The sequence below is a fragment of the Delphinapterus leucas genome, chromosome 6 (assembly GCF_059928025.1).
Source record: "Delphinapterus leucas isolate spDelLeu-1000000601 "Yukka" chromosome 6, BTC_Dleu_Yukka2, whole genome shotgun sequence".
NCBI lineage: Eukaryota > Metazoa > Chordata > Mammalia > Artiodactyla > Monodontidae > Delphinapterus > Delphinapterus leucas.
The window spans coordinates 25,657,687-25,676,135 of record NC_143134.1 but is presented as its reverse complement, the minus strand read 5'-3'; the positions used below and the strand labels follow the sequence as shown (position 1 = coordinate 25,676,135).

Genomic DNA, 18,449 nt, shown 5'->3' with positions numbered 1-18,449 from the left:
CTTTGTTATAAAGCAAAAACTAACACACCATTGTAAAACAATTATTCTACAATAAAGATGTTGAAAAAATAAAAAGGGTGGGAAAAAACCTAAGCTGCCTCTCCGGCCCTACTCCTGGACACACCGCTACCCACACCCCATATTAGGAAAGAGCTTGCTACGTCTCGGGGAAAGAGCAAGAACTTGTTACTTTTTTTCTCTCCCCACTGCTACAGCAGAGGCCCCAATAAAACTTGCCTGAATTTATTTTCTGGCCTCTAGTCAATTTCTATTTATTGGGGAAGGCCAAGAACCCTGTCCGGTATGAAAACCACATTATCTTCTCTCGAAATGTTTTGTTGCTCTTCCTGCTATGTTTGATACCCCAGTGGATGGCATCAATGCCCAGCTATTTACCCATCCAGGAACTCGATTGTCACTCTGGGTAGTACTTTACTCCATCCCCTCATTCACATCTAGTCAAGCTTCATTAATGCACATCTAATCAAGCTTCATTAATGCAACCTCTATCACATCATTCATATTTCTTCATCCTTTTGTCTATGACTTCAGACTGGAGGGGAAGAAATTTCTCCTCTGCTGTCTTAGATTCTCCAGCTGGATGTATGAAATAAACTAACAAGTGAAGGAGTAACAGCAAAAAAGGCATACACATTTATCTGATGATAAAATTTTTATGTGGCATGGAGCAGGGTGTGGCGGTCTTCATAGAAAGAAGAGAATAATTCCAAAGAAATGGCTAATCTTGGAGGCTTTGGTATCATTTGGATGAAGGAGGATACACTTAAAGAGAAGGGACAAGATGAAGAAACGGAACTTTAAGCTTCTAGGGGTGGCAAATTGTAGAAAGGCAAATATATGGGAAGCTAAAAGTGGATAATGACAAGTTAGTGGACTCTCAGTGCCATCTCATCTCTGGTGATAAGATTGCTATTCTCTCCCTGGTATATAAAGGGGAAGGAGGACATCTTCACAAAGGGAATTTGTTATCTTGCTTTCAGGTACATAGTAGGAATGTAGAGAGCTCGTCCTGTGCTCTTTTTCTCAATTGCTTTCACCTCAAAATAATCATTATGCCAGAGTGACATATTTTCGGGTGACATATTCTGATCTATAAGATGATGTAATCGTCATCCCTCACTTGATATGTAATGATAGCAATGTAACTGGTTTCCCAGGCTCTAATGTCTCCATCCACTTTCTGCAACATAACCAGTGTGGTGTATCTGAGCACATAATTATGACCATGTCACTCTGCTAATTAAAGCACTTTTACCTACAGGATAAAGTCCAAACTCTGTGGTCTGGCATATAAGGTCCTCCATGATTTGGGTCCTACTTACCTCTCCCTTCTCATTCTATACCACAGTTCTACAATCAATCCCTTTCAAACTTCTTGAAATGCCTCTGAGAACATCATGCTACTTTGCTTCTCCTGCCTGGAAATCCCTGATTCCTTGCCCACCACTGACCTGGTGAGTATTTGCTCATCTTTCAAGGTGCAGCTTAAGTATTACCTTCTCTATGAAGTCTTTTCTGTCTGCTATCCAATTTGGACTCCAATTCTATTCTGCACATATTTCAACTACAGCACTGTATACATCAGTGTATCTTCCCCACTAGACAGGTGTCCTTTAAGAGCCAGGAAAATATCTTACTTATATTTGTATCTTTACCACATAGCTCAGTGCCTGTTTTATAATATTTAATAAAGTTTCAATAAATAATTCAATGAGTAAGTTAATGAAAAGATGAATATATTTATTGAAACTAAGGATCGAAACTTGGGATTCAGAGCCCTCAGTCAGACGGGTGTGGAGACGCTTCTGGAAGTAACATCAGGATGGCTGCCCAAGGAGAACCCCAAGTTCAGTTCAAACATGTATTGGTTGGTGATGGCAGTACTGGAAAAACTACATTTGTGGAATGTCATCTCACTGGTGAATTTGAGAAGTATATAGCTACCTTGGGTGTTGAGGACCATCCCATTGTGTTCCATACCAACAGAAGACCTATTAAGTTCAATGCATGGAATACAGCTGGTCAGGAGAAATTTGGTAGACTGAGAGATGGTTATTATATCCAACCTCAGTGTATCATCATAATGTTTGATGTAACACCAAGAGTTACAAGAAAAAAAAAAGTTACAAGAATGTGCCTCATGGGCATAGAGATCTGGTATGAGTATGTGAAACCATCCCCATTGTGTTGTGTGACAACAAAATGGATGTTAAGGACAGAAAAGTTAAAGCAAAATCAATTGTCTTCCACCAAAAGAAGAATCCTCAGCACTATGACATTTCCGCCAAAAGTAACTACAACTTTGAAAAGCCCTTCTTCTGAAACTAATCAAAGACCCTAGCTTGGAGTTCATCGCCATGCCTGCTCTTGACCCACCAGAGGTGGTCATGGACCCAGCCTTGGCAGTGCAGTGTGAGCATGAGCTAGAGGTTTTTCAGACAACTGCTCTCTCCGATGAAGATGATGACCTGTGAGAAAATGAAGCTGAAGCCCAGCATCAGAAGTCTAGTTTATAGGCAACTGTCCTGTGATGTCAGTGGTGCAGCATGTTTGCCACTTTTTTATATAGCTAAGCAGAACGTGTGCTTAATCTTTGGGTTGCTGAAGGAGATGAATGGGCTTTGGAGTAAATGTGGCAATTAAACAAAATGCCTTCATTTTTTCAGACCTGCATATTTAGCTGTTTTGGAACACAGCTGTTTCCTTCTTGAGTTTCACATATAAGACTGCTACAGTCACATCACAATATTCAGTGGTGAAATCTTGTTTGTTACTGTCATTTCCATTCTTTTTCATTTAGAAGCAGAATCAAGTTGTATCTGAAACATCTAAAAACAAACAAACAAACAAACTTGGGATTCAGTAGAGGCTGTCATTACTTCACAAAGACAAATGAGATAACTGACCTAAAGACTAGACAGAGAAAAATCATGGAAGAGAAATTATCAAAGAAATAACATATGAAAAATTTTGTAGCTGAAAGAAAACACAAGACTTCAAACTGAAATAGACTGTTGCATGCCAAGTAAGATAAAGGAAAAAGAACTATACTCTAAAACATCATTGTAAACCCCCCAAACCTAAAAAGCCATGCTTTTAAAAATGTGTAGTTAGTTGCCTACCCAGAATTCACAAACCCCTCTATTTTCCCAAGAGAAACCTGATATTCAAGTTTCTAGATTTCCATTTAGCTCGTATGATTTAGAGGACACTGGCCTCACCTCCAGCATTCGGAACACTCTTATTGGCATATGCCAATCAGAGTAAATCTCCTCCTGAGTGACAGACTCAAGAATGATCATTGAAGCAGCAGGAAAGATTTGTGAGGGTGATCTGAGAATGTTTCTTCTTATTATACTGGAAAGGTTTCTGGTAGTAACCCTCTGTCTCCACCAGTCATGAATGAGGAAGTAGGTACCCCTAAGTGAAGGTAGCTACCCTCCATTCATGAGGCAACCAGATCAACCAACTCTGAAATCCATCCTATCTTGGATTTTCAGTTATTATTTAGGCCAGTTTGAGTTGTGTTTTTTGTTCTATGAGGCTGAAAGCACTGAATAGATATATTCATAGCAAAATCAGACTGGGAATTCCCTGGCGGTCCAGGCATTCCAGTGGTTAAGGCTCTGTGCTTTCACCGCTGAGGGCACAGGTTCAACCCCTGTTTGGGGAAATAAGATCCCACAAGCTGCACGGTGTGGTCAAATTTTAAAAAAAAATCAGACTGACTTAGTAGATAATTAATAGATAGAAAAGGTAAGGACTAGGAGGTATTCAGAAGGCATAGGTTTCTTCTACCAATGATAAAAAAACATGGATCATCACACTCCAGGGAAATAAAAATTGCACAGAAGGGCATGGTTTAAATAGAAAAGAAAGTTAAAATGACATAATAAATAAATTTGAGCAACTGTTGAATTAGAAGGAAATATAATTAATTTAAACATTATTCTTTATATGGCATAGGAATTCAACTTTGGAACAAAAAGGAAAGAAACAATATCATTGCTCACTACTTGGCTCTTTACATTATTTATAAAGTTATAAGAATAAATGCTATTTACTGATTTTAGTTTCTAGAATTAACTGAGACAAAGCATAGATATGAACTATGGTTTCAGAATAGAATGTAAATATTCTTAACTTTAGCTAAATAAATAAGTAAATGACAGCTGTCAACAGCTGGGTGGTGGAAAGGGTTGGTAGTGATAGAGATACGAGGGGCAAGTATACTAGAGGAGCTAGTATCTTTATTTTACTAACTGGCAATCTAGGAGATGCAGCCTGTACATGATGAGTAAGAAAGAGAGACGCAGTACCCAGCCTCCATACTGGCAGCCAGTGATCCCTGACACTTGGTACTCATGCCCTTGTATGGTCCTTTTCTATATTTAGTATGACTGATATAAGTGTATGACCAGGAAGATCTTGCAGAAATGATGGTGTGTGATTCCAAAGCTAGTTCTTATGAGACACTGTAGTTTCCATGGGGCTTTCTCTCTTGGATCACTTGCTCCTGGTGTATGCCAGGTAATGAGGACACTGGTATAGTCTTGTGGATGTCTATGTGATGAGGATCTGAGGCTTCCTGCCCACTGCTAGTACCAACTTGCAATCCATGTGAGTGAGCTGTTCTTGGAATTGGACGCCTTTGGATGACTACAGCCCTGGTTAGCATCTCATCTGCAACTTCATGAGAGAACCTATATCAGAACCACCTAGCTAATCCTCTCCTAAATTCTGATCCAAAGAAACTGTCTAAGATAAAAAATGTTTATCACTATTTTAAACAGCTAAGTTTTAGAGTGATTATTTAAGCAACAATAGATAACTGACACAGATTTTAGCACTAGAAGTGAAGTGAGGTTATAACAAAAACTGAAGTGTGGGAGTGGCTTGGGAACTGGGCAGTGGGTGGAAGCTGAAAAAAAAAAGTGTTAGTGAAAACCTAAAGTGCCTTGAAGTGACTTTTCGTAGAACCTGGATGGCCTTAGAGGAGGCTGCTGGTGAGAGGTTAAATAAAACTAAGAAAAATGTAACTGAATACCAGAGAAAGGGAATCCTTGTTATGTAGAGACAGAACGTAGCAATACCGCTGCCTGAAGTAACATGGAAAATAAAAAATGTACCTAATGAACTGGGTGATCTAGTGAAGATCTCCACACAGGTGGGTGGATGGTGCCACCTGGTTTCTTCTTGTAGCTTATATTGAAACACAAGAGGAAAGAGATAAGCTGGAGAAAGAATTTTTATACAGTAAGAAGCCAGGACTTGATGAAGCCAGCTGTAAAAATTTTTCCAGTCTCTCCAGGTAGGAAACAACACTAAAATTAAGATATGGCTTTTAGTAGAATATAAAATGCTGGGCACTGTGAGGAAAAAGGTGAAGTCAAGGATGTGGCTATAAAATCTTTTGTTAATACCTCAGAAAGATCTAAGAACCATAGAGCTTTCTAAGAAGCTTAAGGGTGCTCTTTCTCAACAGTCTTAGCTGAAGATCAAGATGAAGGGGTTATCATAAAGAAACCCTATGTGTGCATTTCTGTTTAATGGAATAAATCCCCCCAAAGAAAATTATACTGGAAGAAATGTTGCTAGCTTGGACTGAAAGAGACAGAAACATATGAAAAGAAAGAAGCACTGGACCCACAAACTTACAGGCAGGAAGCAAGCAAACACAGGCAACTGTTCATAGAAAAGGTAGGGTAACTCAAAGGATGGCAACAGTAGCCCAGAAGGCAGAGATATGAGAACTATTCCAGGGAAGGAGTAAGACTGAGCCAAGAAACTTTCCAATCAAGAAAATTACAACTGGATTTCAGAATTGATATGGACAAGTGATCACTTTTACTCCACTTTTAAATGGAACTGTCTATAATGGTTTATCCTGTGTCTGTCCCACTACTGTATGTTGAACGTGTGGGGCAGATAACAAGTCTCTTCAGTTTACAGGTGTTCAGGTTAACAGGATCTGTACAGTACCTATACTCAAGTAATCACACCTACACTTACACTAATTTAGATGGCAAGGTCCCAGACTTTCAGTAGAAGCTATAAAGGATAAGACCCGTGGGACATCTTGAGAAGAGGTAAGTGTATTTTTGGGGGAGTGGGGGCGGGTTAGATGTGAATCACAGAGGCCAGAAGGAAGAAGATGACCCCATTTCTGTTATCCTTGACCTTGTGTAGTCCCCTCACGCAAGCTGTATAATCCAGAGGCTATTACAGAAATGGTGGTGTGTGACTTTTGAGGCTAGACCATAAAGCCCATGGAAGCTTTCACCTGGCTCTTTCTTGGAACACTTGCTCTGGGGGCATCCAATGTCTGGTAGTGAAGAACTTAAGTCGCCCTGTGGAGAAGTGCAGATGGCAAGGAACAAAGTCAACACCAACAGTCAGCACCAACTCAACATCCATGTGAGTGAGCCGTTAGGAAGCAAATTCTTCAGCCCCAGTCAAGTTCTCAGATGACTGCAGCTCCAGCTGATGACTTGACTAAAATCTCATGAGCCAGGACCACACACACAGCTAATTTGCTTCCAAATTCCTGACCCACAGAAACTGTGAGGTAATAAGAATTTATTGCTGTTGTAAGTCACTAACTTTTAGTGTAATTTGTTGTACAGCAATAAACAACTTAGTCAAGAGATTTAAGTACTTTAATAAGAGTAACAAAAGTAACCAATAGAAAGACTAAATACAGTGGAATAATGGTATTGGGAGTAAAGAGTGGGACTAATGATGTGTGTGTAAATGAACAAAACCCTCATCTGTCACGTTATTGACTGATAATGTCTAAAATTAGTAAAGAAATAGGTGAGTAAAGTTATTGTTTAGAAATTTGAAAAAATTTAAAAACTAAAGATAGAAATGATTCAGGCCTCTCACCTTCAGAGACGGCCCTTACTCTGTGGAGTGTGTTTCTCTCTAAATAAAACCACTTCTTACCCTAAAAAAAAAAAGAAAAAAAAAAAGAAATGATTCGAAGTGGTTGCCTCTGGGGCAGATAATTGAGTTTTAAGCCAAATTCATGTTATATTTTGATTTTTTAAAAAAGAATATTGTGGAATTTAAAATACATCAAAAATTAAATCTATCAATATAAATATATATGCTAACAAGTATGTCTATGTCAGATATTTTCACAGCTAATTTAAGAGATGCTTTAAACATTTAGCTTTGTTCTAAACATGAGAAAACTGAACAGGAATATGCCTCAGAATTCTTGTATTCAAATACATCAATATTGTTCTTTAATACTTTTGGGTAAAAATTTTAGAACTGATGTGTCATACTTTCCACACTGTAAAAGTTTGAATATTTTACAGAAACATTTGTTTAACTAACTAGAAGTCTATCTTCATATTGTAACTTCAGGAAATGCAAATGTTTGATACAAACTCACCTATTAAAATCAAATGACTCAGGGACTTCCCTGGTGGCACAGTGGTTAAGAATCCACCTGCCACATGAAAAATAAATAAGGACTCTGAAAAAGAATAAGAATAATGTCTGAGGACAAACTGTGCCAGTTATTAAGATATAAAGCTACAAGTAATTTTTTTTTAACTTACATCTGCTTAGTTTTTTATTGAGTTAAGTATAAAGGCCCAGATAATCAACTCATTAAATTGGTCAAGGCAGGAAACTTGAACCATGTTAACAGGATTTAAAAAGCAGTTGGTCTTCTGAATAGCCAAAGCAGTCTTGAGGGAAAAAAACGGAGCTGGAGGTATCAGAGTACCTGACTTCAGACTATACTACAAAGCTACAGTAATCAAGACAATATGGTACTGGCACAAAAACAGAAATATAGATCAATGGAACAGGATAGAAAGCCCAGAGATAAACCCACGCACCTATGGTCAACTAATCTACGACAAAGGAGGCAAGGCTATACAATGGAGAAAAGACAGTCTCTTCAATAAGTGATGCTGGGAAAACTGGACAGCTACTTGTAAAAGAATGAAATTAGAACACTCCCTAACACCATACACAAAAATAAACTCAAAATGGATTAGAGACCTAAATGTAAGACCAAGCACTATACAACTCTTGGAGGAAAACATAGGAAGAACACTCTTTAACATAAATCACAGCAAGATCTTTTTTTATCCACCTCCTAAAGTAATGGAAATAAAAACAAAAATAAACAAATGGGACCTAATGAAACTTAAAAGCTTTTGCACATCAAAGGAAACCATAAACAAGATGAAAAGGCAGCCCTCAGAATGGGAGAAAATACTTGCAAATAAATCATGGGACAAAGGATTAATCTCCAAAATATATAAACAGCTCATACAGCTCAATATTAAAAAAACAAACAACACAATCCAAAGATGGTCAGAAGACCTAAATAGACATTTCTCCATAGAAGACATACAGATGGCCATGAAGCACAAGAAAAGCTGCTCAACATCACTAATTATTAGAGAAATGCAAATCAACACTACAATGAGGTTTCACCTCACACCAGTTAGAATGGGCATCATCAGAAAATCTACAAACAACAAATCCTGGAGAGGGTGTGGAGAAAAGGGGACACTCTTGCACTGTTGGTGGGAATGTAAATTGAGACAGCCACTATGGAGAACAGTATGGAGGTTCCTTAAAGAACTAAGAATAGAATTACCATATGACCCAGCAATCCCACTACTGGGCATATACCCAGAGAAAACCATAATTCAAAAGGACACATGCACCCCAATGTTCATTGCAGCACTATTTACAATAGCCAGGTCATGGAAGCAACCTAAATGCCCATCAACCTAAATGCCCATCAGACGAATGGATAAAGAAGATATGGTACATATACACAATGGAATATTACTCAGCCATAAAAAGGAACGAAATTGGGTCATTTGTAGAGACATGGATGCATCCAGAGACTGTCATACAGAATGAAGTAAGTCAGAAATAGAAAAACAAATATCGTATATTAATGCATATATGTGGATCCTATAAAACAGTACAGATGAACCGGTTTGCAGAGCAGAAATTGAGGCACAGATGTAGAGAACAAATGTATGGACACTAAGTGGGGAAAGCAGCAAGGGGTGGTGGTGGTGGTGTGAAGAACTGGGAGATTGGGATTGACATGTATACACTAATGTGTATAAAATGGATGACTAATAAAAATAAAAAGACTGTACTGTTTAAAATGCTTCTATGACTTATCTCTGATTCCATGATAAACATCAAATTTCTCAGTCCATCATTCTTACCAAGCTCACTTAATACAAGCTCACCTTCACATTTCCCAGAGATGTTTTTCTAATTGATTTGTTCAGAATTTTCTCAGTCTGTCTGTCTGTCTGTCTGTCTGTCTGTCTGTCTCTCTCTCTCTCTCTCACACACACACACACACACACACACACACACAAAGAAAATGGAACATGGAGGAAATACTCATGGATTTGGCATTATTTCATCTGAGAAAGGGAAGTCTGAAGTAGTTGTTTTCAATTACGTGAAGAGTACTGGTGGAGAAAATAATGAAAACCAGCTGTGTTTCGTCTCAGCTAAGTCTGAAGCAAGGAGGAAATAGGTCAGAAGAGACTAGAGTGACAAACAATAAGATTTTTAAAGAGGTCCACGCTCTTCTATGAGAATTGCTTAGTGGTCTCTTCATTATCCTATTCGCATATCATCTTCACCAAGAACACAACAAATGACAGTTTCCTGACAGCTCTGGTTTCTATCTGACACAAGCGGTTGGATGGGATTATTGCAGGGCAGTGAAGGATTGGGAGACTTACAGGTTACTGTGGGGCAACAGGAATTGGTAGGCCTGCTCTCCTGACTGGGAAAGACTCAGCACTTATCCAGTCACAATGGCCTCCAGATGGAAGGCACACTCAAGACAGAGAGTCACACGGTTAAGCTTAGGAAGCTGCTCTGGACGCTCTTCCAGTGGACTAGAGAGGATCTCCTGCAGGAATGTGGGTGAGTTGTCTCCATGACCTTTACTGGCTGGGTGGGGAAACTAAAGGGACACTCCCAACAGGAAGTAGGCAATAAAGAGAGCATAGAACCATCATAGAATTAACATGGGGGGGGACCTTGAAGATGGCGGAAGAGTAAGACGCGGAGATCGCCTTCCTCCCCACGGATACACCAGAAATACATCTACACGTGGAACAACTCCTACAGAACACCTACTGAAGGCTGGCAGAAGACCTCAGACCTCCCAAAAGGCAAGAAACTCCCCACGTACCTGGGTAGGGCAAAAGAAAAAAAGAAAAAACAGAGACAAAAGAATAAGGACGGCACCTGCGCCAGTGGGAGGGAGCTGTGAAGGAGGAAAAGTTTCCACACACTAGGAAGCCCCTCCGCGGGCGGAGACTGCGGGAGGCGGAGGGGGGGGCTTCGGGACCGAGGAGTAGTGCACAGCGACGGGTGCGGAGGGCAAAGCGGGGAGATTCCCGCACAGAGGATCGGTGCCGACCGGCACTCACCAGCCCGAGAGGCTTGTCTGCGCACCCGCCCGGGCGGGCGGGGCTGCGAGCTGAAGCTCGGGTTTCGGTTTTGGACGGAGCGCAGGGAGAGGACTGGGGTTGGCGGCTTGAACATAGCCTGAAGGGGTTAGTGCACCACGACTAGCCGGGAGGGAGTTCGGGGAAAAGCCTGCACCTGCCGAAGAGGCAAGAGACTTTTTCTTCCCTCTTTGTTTCCCGGTGCGCGAGGAGAGGGGTTTAAGAGCGCTGCTTAAAGGAACTCCAGAGACGGGCGCGAGCCGCGGCTAAAAGCGCGAACCCCAGAGACGGGCGCGAGCCGCGGCAAAAAGCGCGAACCCCAGAGACGGGCGCGAGCCGCGGCTAAAAGCGCGGACCCCAGAGACGGGCGCGAGCCGCGGCAAAAAGCGCGAACCCCAGAGACGGGCGCGAGCCACGGCTAAAAGCGCGGACCCCAGAGACGGGCGGGAGACGTTAAGGCTGCTGCTGCCGCCACCAAGGGGCCTGTGTGCGAGCACAGGTCACTCTCCACACCCCTCTTCTGCGGAGCCTGTGCAGCCCGCCACTGCCAGGTTCCCGGGAACCAGGGACAACTTCCCCGGGAGAACGCACGGCGGGCCTCAGGCTGGTGCAACGTCACGCCGGCCTCTGCCGCAACGTCACGCCGCCTCTGACGCCGCAGGCCCGCCCCGCACGCAGTGCCCCTCCTTCCCCCCCCTCACCCCCGGCCTGAGTGAGCCTGAGCCCCCGAATCAGCGGCTCCTTTAACCCCGTCCTGTCTGAGCAAAAAACAGACGCCCTCCAGCGACCTACACGCAGAGGCAGGGCCAAATCCAAAGCTGAGCTCCTGTGAGCTGTGAGAACAAAGAAGAGAAAGGGAAATCTTTCCCAGCAGCCTCAGAAGCAGAGGATTAAAGCTCCACAATCAACTTGATATACCCTGCATCTGTGGAATACCAGAATAGACAAGGAATGATCCCAAATTGAAGAGGTGGAATTTAGGAGCGAGATCTATGATTTTTTTCCCTTCTCCTCTTTTTGTGAATGTGTACGTGTATGCTTATGTGTGACATCTTGTCTGTATACTCTTGCTTCCACCATTTGTCCTAGGGCTCTATCCGTCCATGGTTTTTAAAAAAAAAAAAAAATTTTTTTCTCAATAATTAATTTTAATTGTAATAACTTTATTATACTTTACCGTCGTTCCTTCTTTCTTTCTTTCTTTCTTTCCGTCCTTCCCTCCTTTAGACAACGAATCACCCCAAATTGAGGAGGTGGTCTCTGAGAGCAAGATTTATGATTTTTCCCCCTTTACCTCTTTTTGTGAAGGTGTATGTGTATGCTTCTGTATAAGATTTTCTCTGTATAGCTTTGCTTCCAACATTTGTCCTAAGGTTCTATCCGTCCCTCTTTTTTTTTTTTTTTTTTCTAAATATTTTTTAATTCAATAACTATATTATACTTTATTTTATTTTTACTGTATCTTCTTTCTTTCTGTCTTTTTTCCTTCTTTCCCTCCTTCCTTCCTTCCTTCCTTCCTCCCTCCCTCCCTCCTTTCTTTCCTTCTTTGCTTCTTTCTTCCTTCCTTCCTTTCCTCCTTTCCTTCTTTCTTTCCTCATACTTCTACTAATTCTCTCTACTTTTTCTCCCTTTTATTCTGAGCCGTGTGGATGAAAGGCTCTTGGTGCTCCAGCCAGGAGTCAGGGCTCTGCCTCTGAGGTAGGAGAGCCAACTTCAGGACACTGGTCAACAAGAGACCTCCCAGCTCCACATAATATTAAACGGTGGAAATCTCCCAGTGACCTCCATCTTAACACCAGCACCCAGCTTCACTCAACGACCAGCAAGCCACAGTGCTAGACAACCTATGCCAAACAACTAGCAAAACAGGAACACAACCCCACCCATTAGCAGAGAGGCTGCCTAAAATCATAATAAGGCCACAGACACCCCAAAACACACCACCAGACGTGAACCTGCCCACTAGAGAGACAAGATCCAGCCTCATCCACCACAACACAGGCACTAGTCCCCTCCACCAGGAAGCCTACACAACCCACTGAAACAACCTTAGCCACTGGAGACAGACATCAAAAACAACGGGAACTACGAACGTGCAGCCTGCAAAAAGGAGACCCTAAACACAGTAAGATAAGCAAAATGAGAAGACAGAAAAACACACAGCAGATGAAGGAGCAAGATAAAAATGCACCAGACCTAACAAATGAAGAGGAAATAGGCAGTCTACCTGAAAAAGAATTCAGAATAATGATAGTAAGGATGATCCGAAATCTTGGAAGTAGAATGGACAAAATGCAAGAAGCAGTTAACAAGGACCTAGAAGAAATAAAGATGAAACAAGCAATGATGAACAACGCAATAAATGAAATTAAAAGTACTCTAGATGGGATCAATAACAGAATAACTGAGGCAGAAGAACGGATAAGTGACCTGGAAGATAAAATAGTGGAAATAACTACTGCAGAGCAGAATAAAGAAAAAAGAATGAAAAGAACTGAGGACAGTCTCAGAGACCTCTGGGACAACATTAAACGCACCAACATTCGAATTATAGGGGTTCCAGAAGAAGAAGAGAAAAAGAAAGGGACTGAGAAAATATTTGAAGAGATTATAGTTGAAAACTTCCCTAATATGGGAAAGGAAATAGTTAATCAAGTCCAGGAAGCACAGAGAGTCCCATACAGGATAAATACAAGGAGAAATACGCCAAGACACATATTAATCAAACTGTCAAAAATTAAATACAAAGAAAGCATATTAAAAGCAGCAAGGGAAAAACAGCAAATAACACACAAGGGAATCCCCATAAGGTTAACAGCTGATCTCTCAGCAGAAACCCTACAAGCCAGAAGGGAGTGGCAGGACATACTGAAAGTGATGAAGGAGAAAAACCTGCAACCAAGGCTACTCTACCCAGCAAGGATCTCATTCAGATTTGATGGAGAAATTAAAACCTTTACAGACAAGCAAAAGCTGAGAGAGTTTAGCACCACCAAACCAGCTTTACAGCAAATGCTAAAGGAACTTCTCTAGACAAGGAACACAAGAGAAGGAAAAGACCTATAATAACGAACCCAAAACAATATAGAAAATGGGAATAGGAACATACATATCGATAATTACCTTAAATGTAAATGGACTAAATGCTCCCACCAAAAGACACAGATTGGCTGAATGGATACAAAAACAAGACCCTTATATATGCTGTCTACAAGAGACCCACTTCAGACCTAGAGACACATACAGACTGAAAATAAGGGGATGGAAAAAGATATTCCATGCAAATGGAAACCAAAAGAAAGCTGGAGTAGCAATTCTCATATCAGACAAAATAGACTTTAAAATAAGGACTATTACAAGAGACAAAGAAGGACACTACATAATGATAAAGGGATCGATCCAAGAAGAAGATATAACAATTGTAAATATTTATGCACCCAACACAGGAGCACCTCAATACATAAGGCAAATACTAACAGCCATAAAAGGGGAGATTGACAGTAACACATTCATAGTAGGGGACTTTAACACCCCACTTTCACCCATGGACAGATCATCCAAAATGAAAATAAATAAGGAAATACAAGCTTTAAATGATACATTAAACAAGATGGACTTAATTGATATTTATAGGACACTCCATCCAAAAACAACAGAATACACATTTTTCTCAAGTGCTCATGGAACATTCTCCAGGATAGACCATATCTTGGGTCACAAATCAAGCCTTGGTAAATTTAAGAAAATTGAAATTGTATCAAGTATCTTTTCTGACCACAACGCCATGAGACTAGATATCAATTACAGGAAAAGATCTGTAAAAAATACAAACACATGGAAGCTAAACAATACACTACTTAATAATGAAGTGATCACTGAAGAAATCAAAGAGGAAATAAAAAAATACCTAGAAACAAATGACAATGGAGACACAACGACCCAAAACCTATGGGATGCAGCAAAAGCAGTTCTAAGGGGGAAGTTTATAGCAATACAAGCCCACCTTAAGAAGCAGGAAACATCTCGAATAAACAACCTAACCTTGCACCTCAAGCAATTAGAGAAAGAAGAACAAAAAAACCCCAAAGCTAGCAGAAGGAAAGAAATCATAAAAATCAGATCAGAAATAAATGAAAAAGAAATGAAGGAAACGATAGCAAAGATCAATAAAACTAAAAGCTGGTTCTTTGAGAAGATAAACAAAATAGATAAACCACTAGCCAGACTCATCAAGAAAAAAAGGGAGAAGACTCAAATCAATAGAATTAGAAATGAAAAAGGAGAAGTAACAACTGACACTGCAGAAATAAAAAAAATCATAAGAGATTACTACAAGCAACTCTATGCCAATAAAATGGACAATCTGGAAGAAATGGACAAATTCTTAGAAATGCACAACCTGCCAAGACTGAATCAGGAAGAAATAGAAAATATGAACAGACCAATCACAAGCACTGAAATTGAAACTGTCATTAAAAATCTTCCAACAAACAAAAGCCCAGGACCAGATGGCTTCACAGGTGAATTCTATCAAACGTTTAGAGAAGAGCTAACACCTATCCTTCTCAAACTCTTCCAAAATATAGCAGAGGGAGGAACACTCCCAAATTCCTTCTACGAGGCCACCATCACCTTGATACCAAAACCAGACAAGGATGTCACAAAGAAAGAAAACTACAGGCCAATATCACTGATGAACATAGATGCAAAAATCCTCAACAAAATACTAGCAAACAGAATCCAACAGCACATTAAAAGGATCATACACCATGATCAAGTGGGGTTTATTCCAGGAATGCAAGGATTCTTCAATATACGCAAATCTATCAATGTGATAAACCATATTAACAAATTGAAAGAGAAAAACCATATGATCATCTCAATAGATGCAGAGAAAGCTTTTGACAAAATTCAACACCCATTTATGCTAAAAACCCTGCAGAAAGTAGGCATAGAGGGAACTTTCCTCAACATAATAAAGGCCATATATGACAAGCCCACAGCAAACATCATCCTCAATGGTGAAAAACTGAAAGCATTTCCACTAAGATCAGGAACAAGACAAGGTTGCCCACTCTCACCACTCTTATTCAACATAGTTTTGGAAGTTTTAGCCACAGCAATCAGAGAAGAAAAGGAAATAAAAGGAATCCAAATCGGAAAAGAAGAAGTAAAGCTGTCACTGTTTGCAGATGACATGATACTATACATAGAGAATCCTAAAGATGCTACCAGAAAACTACTAGAGCTAATCAATGAATTTGGTAAAGTAGCAGGATACAAAGTTAATGCACAGAAATCTCTGGCATTCCTATATACTAATGATGAAAAATCTGAAAGTGAAATCAAGAAAACACTCCCATTTACCATTGCAACAAAAAGAATAAAATATCTAGGAATAAACCTACCTAAGGAGACGAAAGACCTGTATGCAGAAAATTATAGGACACTGATGAAAGAAATTAAAGATGATACAAATAGATGGAGAGATATACCATGTTCTTGGATGGGAAGAATCAACATTGTGAAAATGACTCTACTACCCAAAGCAATCTACAGATTCAATGCAATCCCTATCAAACTACCACTGGCATTTTTCACAGAACTAGAACAAAAAATTTCACAATTTGTATGGAAACACAAAAGACCCCGAATAGCCAAAGCAATCTTGAGAACGAAAAAAGGAGCTGGAGGAATCAGGCTCCCTGACTTCAGACTATACTACAAAGCTACAGTAATCAAGACAGTATGGTACTGGCACAAAAACAGAAATATAGATCAATGGAACAGGATAGAAAGCCCAGCGATAAACCCACGCACATATGGACACCTTATCTTTGATAAAGGTGGCAGGAATGTACAGTGGAGAAAGGACAGCCTCTTCAATAAATGGTGCTGGGAAAACTGGACAGGTACATGTAAAAGTATGAGATTAGATCACTCCCTAACACCATACACAAAAATAAGCTCAAAATGGATTAAAGACCTAAATGTAAGGCCAGAAACTATCAAACTCTTAGAGGAAAACATAGGCAGAACACTCTATGACATAAATCACAGCAAGATCCTTTCTGACCCACCTCCTAGAGTAATGGAAATAAAAACAAAAATAAACAAATGGGACCTAATGAAACTTCAAAGCTTTTGCACAGCAAAGGAAACCATAATCAAGACCAAAAGACAACCCTCAGAATGGGAGAAAATATTTGCAAATGAAGCAACTGACAAAGGTTTAATCTCCAAAATTTACAAGCAGCTCATGCAGCTCAATAACAAAAAAACAAACAACCCAATCCAAAAATGGGCAGAAGACCTAAATAGACATTTCTCCAAAGAAGATATACAGAATGCCAACAAACACATGAAAGAATGCTCAACATCATTAATCATTAGAGAAATGCAAATCAAAACTACAATGAGATATCATCTCACACCAGTCAGAATGGCCATCATCAAAAAATCTAGAAACAATAAATGCTGGAGAGGGTGTGGAGAAAAGGGAACACTCTTGCACTGCTGGTGGGAATGTGAATTGGTTCAGCCACTATGGAGAACAGTATGGAGGTTCCTTAAAAAACTACAAATAGAATTACCATATGACCCAGCAATCCCACTACTGGGCATATACCCTGAGGAAACCAAAACTCAAAAAGAGTCATGTACCAAAATGTTCATTGCAGCTCTATTTACAATAGCCCGGAGATGGAAACAACCTAAGCGCCCATCATCGGATGAATGGATAAAGAAGATGTGGCACATATATACAATGGAATATTACTCAGCCATAAAAAGAAACGAAATTGAGCTATTTGTAATGAGGTGGATAGACCTAGAGTCTGTCATACAGAGTGAAGTAAGTCAGAAAGAAAAAGACAAATACCGTATGCTAACGCATATATATGGAATTTAAGGGGAAAAAAAATGTCATGAAGAACCTAGGGGTAAGACAGGAATAAAGACGCAGACCTACTGGAGAACGGACTTGAGGATATGGGGAGGGGGAAGGGTGAGCTTTGACAGGGTGAGAGAGAGTCATGGACATATACACACTAACAAACGTAGTAAGGTAGATAGCTAGGGGGAAGCAGCCGCAAGGCACAGGGATATTAGCTCGGTGCTTTGTGACAGCCTGGAGGGGTGGGATAGGGAGAGTGGGAGGGAGGGAGACGCAAGAGGGAAGACATATGGGAACATATGTATATGTATAACTGATTCACTTTGTTATAAAGCAGAAACTAACACACAATTGTAAAGCAATTATACCCCAATAAAGATGTTTAAAAAAAAAAAAAAAAAAAAAAAAAAAAAAAAGAATTAACATGAAGGCAAAATAAATCAACTTTTTGCTATTTGGGATTATTTCACTTTTCCCTGTCAAAATATTGAAAAGGAGAAGACTTTTTTTACGTTTAAACTCTTTGAAGGGTTATTTTTATTCTGCTGCTTCTTGGCTTGATTTTCTCTATGTTTCCAAGCATATAGACCACATGGGTGTTTTGTCCCTTGCTTAGTGCTCCAGAAAAGACTCTCCATGGGTGAGGGGCTTCTGCAACCTCTTTGGGGGTAGTGAGGGCAAGATGGGCTCCCTTATGTTGGTGGAATAGTCCAGGGCTATATGACTAAATCATGTGATTTAAGAGGTGAAAGTGCCTTAGGGAAAATAAACTTTTCTCAGTTGCTGGGGGCATAATTATTTTTCAACTTAATAAATTATAATCTTTATAGCAACAAAGGCTTCTGATGTACCTTAAAATAGAAATGTTTTCATAATAAAGCATATGATGGAAAGGAAAATTAAGGTCAAATATCAACATGAAAGCAGAGGACTGTCAGTAGACAGAAAGACACAACATGAAGTCCTACATGATTAGCAAAAGTGAGCTAAAATTCAGTTCTATTTCTTGCAGCCAAAATAAGACAGCTGAAATGCAATGCCTCTTGAGGTCATTTACT

The 18,449-nt window shown here is 40.1% G+C and overlaps 1 pseudogene; it reads left to right on the top strand.

Annotated features, from left to right (window-relative positions):
- Positions 1-1,751: 1,751 nt before the first annotated feature.
- On the top strand, positions 1,752-2,840 carry LOC111169028 (GTP-binding nuclear protein Ran-like; annotated as a pseudogene).
- The last annotated feature ends 15,609 nt before the right edge of the window (positions 2,841-18,449 follow it).